The sequence below is a fragment of the Phyllobates terribilis genome, unplaced genomic scaffold (assembly GCF_046119375.1).
Source record: "Phyllobates terribilis strain yellow unplaced genomic scaffold, ASM4611937v1 Scaffold_1__5_contigs__length_1240528914, whole genome shotgun sequence".
Taxonomy (NCBI): Eukaryota; Metazoa; Chordata; class Amphibia; order Anura; family Dendrobatidae; genus Phyllobates; species Phyllobates terribilis.
The window spans coordinates 450,183,805-450,190,410 of NW_027362761.1; the positions used below are offsets into that span (position 1 = coordinate 450,183,805).

Below are 6,606 nucleotides of genomic sequence, written 5' to 3' on the forward strand. Positions count from 1 at the left end.
TCGGGGGTTCATCTGAATTACGTAAGAGCTGTGTATATGGAGTCTGCATACTATTCTAGAAAATCTGCGCTCCAAGAGACAGATAGCGCTCCGTCCCTCCCGAGTCTCACCGTGTGGCTAAGCAGAATTGTGCAGCCACATATGGGGTATGTCTACATTCAGCAAGAATTGTGTGACAAATTTTGGTGCTATTTTTACCCATTTCCCAGTGTGAAAATGTAAAATCTGGGGCTAAAACAAAACTTTGGTGGTAAAAATGTAATTATTCTTTCTTCACCGCCCAATGGTGTAAAATTCTGCGAGGCACATGTGTCAAAAGTAGTTTTTGACAACATATAGGGTATCTACGTGCTCAGGAGAAATTGCACAACAAATTTTGGGGTCCACTTTCTACTGTTACCCTTGTGAAAAAAAGTTTACTTTTGGCTAAAATAACATTTTTGTGGAAAAAATTAGATTGTTTTTTATTTTTACAAGTTACCGTTATAATTTTCTGTGAAGCACCTGGGGGGTTCAAGGTGCTCACCACACATCTAGATAAATTCATTGGGGGGTTCTAGTTTCCAAAAAGGGGGCACTTGTTGTGCATTCCCACTGTTTAGGCACATCAGGGGCTCTGCAAACGAGACATGACGCCCACAGACTATTCCATCAAAGTCAGCATTCCAAAACGTCACTCCTTCCAAGCCCTGACATGCGCCCAAACAGTAGTTTTCTCCCACATATGGGGTATCAGCATACTCAGGAGAAATTGCCCAACAACTTTTGGGATCCAATTTTTCCTGTTACCCTTGTGAATATAGAAAATTGGGGTTAAAAGATCATTTTTTTGTGGAAAAATAGTGTTTTTTTTTTTATTTCCATGGCTCTACGTTATAAACTTTTGTGAAACACTTGGTGTTGAAAGTGTTCACCACACAACTACAGTACAGACCAAAAGTTTGGACACATCTTCTCATTTAAAGATTTTTCTGTATTTTCATGACTATGAAAATTGTACATTCACACTGAAGGCATCAAAACTGTGAATTAACACATGTGGAATTATATACTTAACAAAAAAGTGTGAAACAACTGAAAATATGTCTTATATTCTAGGTTCTTCAAACTAGCCACCTTTTGCTTTGATGACTGCTTTGCACATTCTTGGCATTCTCTTGAATGAGTTCCCAGAGATGCTTAGCACTTGTTCGCCCTTTTGCCTTCAGTCCAGCTCACCCCAAACCATCTCGATTGGGTTCAGGTCTGGTGACTGTGGAGGCCAGGTCATCTGGCGTAGCACCCCATCACTCTCCTCCTTGGTCAAATAGCCCTTACACAGCCTGGAGGTGTGTTTGGGGTCATTGTCCTGTTTAAAAATAAATGATGGTCCAACTAAACGCAAACCGGATGGAATAGCATGCCGCTGCAAGATGCTGTGGTAGCCATGCTGGTTCAGTATGCCTTCAATTTTGAATAAATCCCCAACAGTGTCACCAGCAAAGCACCCCCACACCATCACACCTCCTCCTCCATGCTTCACGGTGGGAACCAGGCATGTAGAGTCCATCCGTTCACCTTTTCTGCATCGCACAAAGACACGGTGGTTGGAACCAAAGATCTCAAATTTGGACTCATCAGACCAAAGCACAGATTTCCACTGGTCTAATGTCCATTCCTTTTGTTCTTTAGCCCAAACAAGTCTCTTCTGCTTGTTGCCTCTCCTTAGCAGTGGTTTCCTAGCAGCTATTTTACCATGAAGGCCTGCTGCACAAAGTCTCCTCTTAACAGTTGTTATAGAGATGTGTCTGCTGCTAGAACTCTGTGTGGCATTGACCTGGTCTCTAATCTGAGCTGCTCTTAACCTGCGATTTCTGAGGCTGGTGACTCGGATAAACTTATCCTCAGAAGCAGAGGTGACTCTTGGTTTTCCTTTCCTGGGGCGGTCCTCATGTGAGCCAGTTTCTTTGTAGCGCTTGATGGTTTTTGCAACTGCACTTGGGGATACATTCAAAGTTTGCCCAGTTTTTCGGACTGACTGACCTTCATTTCTTAAAGTAATGATGGACACTCGTTTTTCTTTACTTAGCTACTTTTTTCTTGCCATAATACAAATTGTAACAGTCTATTCAGTAGGACTATCAGCTGTGTATCCACCTGACTTCTGCACAACACAACTGATGGTCCCAACCCCATTTATAAGGCAAGAAATCCCACTTATTAAACCTGACAGGGCACACCTGGGAATTGAAAACCATTTCTGGTGACTACCTCTTAAAGCTCATCAAGAGAATGCCAAGAGTGTGCAAAGCAGTCATCAAAGCAAAAGGTGGCTTCTTTGAAGAACCTAGAATATAAGACATATTTTCAGTTGTTTCACACTTTTTTGTTAAGTATGTAATTCCACATGTGTTAATCCATAGTTTTGATGCCTTCAGTGTGAATGTACAATTTTCAAAGTCATGAAAATACAGAAAAATCTTTAAATGATAAGGTGTGTCCAAACTTTTGGTCTGTACTGTAGATAAGTTACTTAAGGGGTCTAGTTTCCAAAATGGGGTCACTTGACAGTGTGAGGCTGGGTGCCCACGTAGCGTTTTTCAAGCGTTTATGCTGCGGAATTTCCGCAGCATAAACGCTTGTGAAACGCTAGGTAATCCGCACCCCATGGTCCCCAAGGGGATTCCGCATGTTCTATGCACATGCTGCGGATTTTTCCGCAGCGTTTATGCTGTGTACAAAAATCAGCAGCATGTCATTTAATTTTGCGGAAGCGCAGCGGAACTCCCGCCATTGACTTGCATTGAGACGCATAGAAACCGCGACTGTACATTTGTACAAGCGGCTTCTATGCATCTCTATGTGCGGTTGGTACCCAGTTCTGGAGGAGAGGAGACTCTCATCCAGACCTGGGTACCAAAGAACCTGTAAAAAAAGAATAAAATAACAAATAAAGTTTATACTCACCTTTCCGAAGGCTTCTCTCTGAATGCCGGCATCGCTTGAGGACCTGCGGTGACGTCACAGTCATGTGACCGCAGGCCCTTCACCGCTCTGTCTCGCGATATGCCGGCAGCCGGGAACCAGACAGGAACGAGCGCTGCTGCACACGCCGGGGCCTCGGGGGTGAGTATAGCTTTATTTGTTTTAATTTTTACGGTTCACACTGTATAAATCCATGCTGTTTGCATGGATTTATATAGTGTGACCTAGTTGTCAAGCACTTTCCAAGTGATGCTATCGCCTGGAAAGTGCTTGTCAATCCGCATGCGGAAACGCATGTGAATCCGCATGTGGATCCGCATGTATTCTGCAGGAAAAACGCATGCACAATCTGCATGCATTTTTTCTGCCAGGGAGATGCAGAAATGCTGCAGAAATTTTCTGCTTCATTTCTGCATCGTGGGCACATAGGCTGAGAGTTAACTATGTGTGAGGACAGCCCATAGTGGGTGGGCACGTTAGGAATCTCTGGGTAGTTTCCACAAGCAGGAAGTGAGTTCAGTCAGAAGTGTGCTGTACTCCAGAGAGCTGACAGGCTCTATGGTGGCTGCTAGGGTAGACGTGGGCCTAGTATCCCTGACAGTGGATCGCCAAAGAATCTCTCCACATGAGTCCCCTTAACCGACAAGTCATCAGGGGCCTGGGAACACATTCTGTCTGCGAGGTTGCTGAAGAAGTCAGGACTCAAGCTCTAGGAGGTAGAGTGAATTGGGATCCAGATATACTGTCCTTGGTGTGGAAGAGTCTCTAGGGCTAGAGAAGAAGGCAACTGAGATGCTTCACCTAAATTGGGAACCAGGGCTAAAGTTGTATCTGGTACCTATGGGAAAGATGACAACCCGTTGAGCCTTATCCTTTACACCTGCTGGTAAATACTGCCAGTTACCAAGTAAAGTTCTAGATGTTGTTATGAAATGTGTCCTCTGAATTGATTGCTGCCTTGGTTCCAGAAGAGGAGTTCCTGGAGTCAGAAGAGACCGGCTGTCAAGAAATAAGTGGGAGACACCACATACACAGCAGCACACCAGAGGGAGGACACACTTTGTCTGTGGAGTGCCAAAGCGAGCATGGGCTACAGCTTGCCCACGACTACCTCGTTTGGGCACCTTACAAAGAGACCTGAATAGTCTCAAAATCTTGCCATTTGTTACCATCTTTTCAGTTAGCTATTAAATGGTATCAACCACTGAGGACTCTCAAATTTTAATATATTTGTAACTAAGGGATGGAATTAATTTCTCTTTGTTCAGCTCTAATAATTCAGATACCTGCACTAACAAATGGAAATCCAGTGGCTGAGCATGCATGTTTATTTACCATTATTACCAGATGGAAATGAAGAAAAGGGGTTGTTATGTTCATCTGGATCCTCATACGTCCTGATTGTTCAGAGGATCAAGATGGATTGTTCAATTAGTAGCATCTGTCTAAAGCTGCGGTGGCACGGCGGTAGATTCTGTCATATAAGAGAATCAGGCCGATTATGCTAATGACACTCGACTAAAACTCTGTCAGGGGTCATATTAGTGTGATCAGATTCTCTCACATGTGAGAATCTCAACACGGATGCGAAGAAGACGGAGAACTTAATTTCTCCATCTTCTCCATTATCTGAGTCCACGGATGTCAGACTGCACTCGGATGACATCCGAGTGCAGTCTGATGTTTCACACGCACCCATAGACTTGTATGGGTGCACATGGTCCAGATGCCCTCACAGCATGCTGTGATTGTATTCTCATGCCAAATTGGCATGAGAAAAATAATAACAGATCTGCACTGCCCCATAGTATAACATTGGTCCAAGTGCTATCTGCTTATACGGCAGCGTGAGCGAGCCCTAACAATCATTTACTGAATATGGTCGGCTTAAAGTGGGTAAATCTACTGTAGTGCTGCACGATTTAGCATCGGAAGTGAGCGATGCCCACAAACCTGTCAAGAAACATGAACTATCAGCAGGTATCATGCATGTGTGCTATTCTAATGAATAGGACACGTGCACTGTCCCTGCAAATTATGCATATATCTCGGCAGGTGTGTGGGTTCGTAACATCATCAGCATTGCTAACTTTCAATGTGCAAGTGAGCAGTGCCAGTTAAAGCCTTTAAAGGGATCCCATCACAGAGAGAAATTCTATTTACCAGCAGATATAGTGGTAATCTGCAGGTAAACAGTGTTTAACTCATACATAACCAATTTACTGGAAGTGCAGCTACAGGGAGAAAATTAAGTTTTATTCTCCCTGTAGGCGTTGCTCCAGCAAGCCAGCTGCACAGGATTTAAGGGGAACCTGTTAAATAAGTCCCTCCACCAGTACACTGCTCACTGACCTGTCAATCAGCCAGGAGAGGGTAATTCTAGTTAGAAAATATAGCTCAAGTCTGAGAAGCTGTAAGTGCATCATCACTCACACCCTAAGGAACTTCCAGACACCTATTAACAAAAACTTCAAAATGCGATTTCTCCCTGCTATAGCATTTTTTTGGGGTCATAAAGGTATTGACTAGCTTATCTTTTAAAGGGCTACACAGTTATATAAATGGTTTGAAGAGTAAAAGTTCCTGACCGGTTCCCTTTAATCATTACCCCTATCTACAAATAGTGTTTTTCAAGGTGACTGGTTCCTTATTTTAAGGAGAGGAGCTTTTCCCAAAGTCTCCACAATCTTGATTTGGCCCTGCTTATCCTCCAGCTGAAATAGTATGGGAAAGCTAAATATTAAAGGAGGAGTTGTAAATGTTTGGCTGTATACCAAGTGTCATACAGCTGCCATCTTGCTTACTAACTTATTTTTACATCCAGTGAAATTAAACAAAGACATGATTTTTTTCATTAAAATGTAACCTTGTAGCCGAACAACCCACCACACATCTCTATATTGGTCTCTTCTTTGGATTATCATATATTCATAGTAATCTTTGATTAAGATTAAAATCACTTCTTCAGATCCTTTAGGCTACATTACCACGATGAGCTTTTGGTGTGTTTTTGACACTACAGAGTTCTGCTGTATCAAAAACGCAGCGTCTTACAGTTCCAGCAGAGTGGATGAGATTTATACAGATCTTTTTAACAATACTTTTTATTGAAGTATAGAGATCTTATGCCCACTGTGCTTTTATTTTACTTTGCGTAAATTGACCTGCGGTGTGTTTCATGTCAATTTCTCTTACATTTCCATGGCAGAAATGCATCAAAAATGTATATAATCCGCACCTAAGTGTGTCAGTAAAGTTTTGTCAAAGCCTAATACCGAGAAGTATCAAAAACAGCAGCTTTATTTAAAGCATGACATGCCAAAGAAACAAAAAACACAGGTTCAAAAATGGGATGAAAATATATGTTAAAAAACGTAATGAAAAAAACACACAAAAGGAACCGAATTTAAGTAATAGGTGCAAAAATGGTGCAGAAATACTAGTGTCAAAAACTCACCAAAATCTCATTGTGGGAATGAAGCCTTAAAGAACCCCCCCATCATAGCAGCAATCATTTGGCAACACCCAGTCAAGTTGCACACTAAAAAGCTTTATATTTTTTTCTGTGCTGTCAAAAAAATAAACAGTATCCAGGTTTATCCATCTTTTTTTAGAAAACAAAAGGTCGATACAATACAGTTG

At 42.2% G+C, this 6,606-nt stretch overlaps 1 protein-coding gene across 1 annotated transcript in view; it reads right to left on the reverse strand.

Moving 5' to 3' along the window:
* RHOBTB3 (Rho related BTB domain containing 3) overlaps positions 1-6,606 on the reverse strand; it is a 121,576-nt gene that overhangs the window by 114,546 nt on the left and 424 nt on the right. The window lies entirely within an intron of this gene.